The following is a 1,599-nucleotide window of genomic DNA, read 5'->3' as shown; positions in this document are numbered from 1 at the left end:
TCCTGCCCAAAAGATATGTTGATACACCACGAAGGAACACCGTGAGACAAGATTCGAAAATAGGAATACCCCGAGGGAGTTTATACAGATTGCCTAAATTGTGCAAAATCTAAGAGTGAAATTACTGAAAAGCAATATGGACCCTAAAAAAACCTCTCCTCATTTTTGTTAGCCGGACGCCAGTTTACACTGTCTTAAAAGAATGTGAAAATAAAGGAGAGAATTAAATGTCACTTTCGAAGCTAAACGCAAAGTCAATGGATTGTTTGAATTTATGAAAAACTCTCTGGTCCATTTCGCGAGGACGGACAACACTCACTGAGATAAGTGAAAGGTTGCAATTATTACAATTATTGCCAACGAGCAAGCCGGGCAAGGACGCGAGGCTTGCGAGGCGGCCAACATAACGCCGCGCGAAGTAGTGCAGCAGGCAGAAAAATTCTCGATCGTGCTGTGAAAAGGGGCCGACCATTTAACTCTTGAGGGGGTGGGTGATTTCTGGTTAGCAAGATTTTTTTTCCTGCAACCTTGGTGGGCAGGATATTTTCTTCCCTCCTAAATGCTCTGCAGGATATTTTTTTTCTCTCTTCATTTCTCTGCAGGATTTTTTTTTCCTCAAAAAAGTGTCATGTGTACATTTACAGAATGTATTTACATTAACATTGTGGTTATTGCAGTAATAGTTCTAATATGGGGCTGCAAAGCCTTAAAATGTTATAAGCTATACAAAATCATTCTTGTACAGCTACATGTTTCAGTTCGGAGTGTCATTCTTTAGAGTCATTTAATATTACCTAATACATTGTAACAATATTCTCATGTTATAAAGTGATGCTTGACAGGTATATTTGAAAATGTTTAGCTTCTTAATGAAAAAAAAACAGCTAAAAATAGCAAAAAGCAGTTCAGAAATGCTCATAGCATGGTAATTACTGCTAGAATCATTAGTTACAACTTAAACGTGGACTGAAATCTCCAAAACAATTGTGAAAGCAGAATTAAAGTTAGTTGATCATGGTCTAATTTGTTATATGTTGTCTTATATTTTATAAGACATTGCAAAAAGTAATTACATGAAAATGCTTCAGTTGGAAAGAATAAAAATGAACAAATTATTTTTCCTTGTCCAATAAAACTTGATTCTTCAAATAGAAACATTTACCTCCATTACTGCTTGTGATAAGCTAACGAGTTTGGATACAGTGCGAGCTAGCAAGCCAGAAATACCTCATCCCAATAACCGCAAGCTACCTAAGGAACTGTAGGCTAACTGCAGTGCTAACTAGGCTAGCCAATGTGTAATTTAGGCTAACCGTAATGGCTTGCATGACTCCTATGACTTGGAGCCATGTGAACCGAGCAAGCAAGAAATCCCTTATCCCATTATAAGGGCAAACTGCAAGCTACCTAAGCTAACTGTAAATGATAATGATAATGATAATGTTTATTCAGCTCATATTGTTGTTTACATTTGATTTGAAATTCTTAATGAGGTTTCGGTAGCATTTTAGTTTTTTTTTCTTTTAGTTAGCTAGTAAGTTACGAGCTGGGGAGCTAAGTGAACCGATAGGTTTTCTAGTTAGCTCCCCTGTAGGCCAA

The sequence above is a fragment of the Montipora capricornis genome, chromosome 6 (genome assembly GCF_036669925.1).
Source record: "Montipora capricornis isolate CH-2021 chromosome 6, ASM3666992v2, whole genome shotgun sequence".
Classification (NCBI taxonomy): Eukaryota; Metazoa; Cnidaria; class Anthozoa; order Scleractinia; family Acroporidae; genus Montipora; species Montipora capricornis.
Note: the sequence above shows the minus strand (reverse complement) of the source record.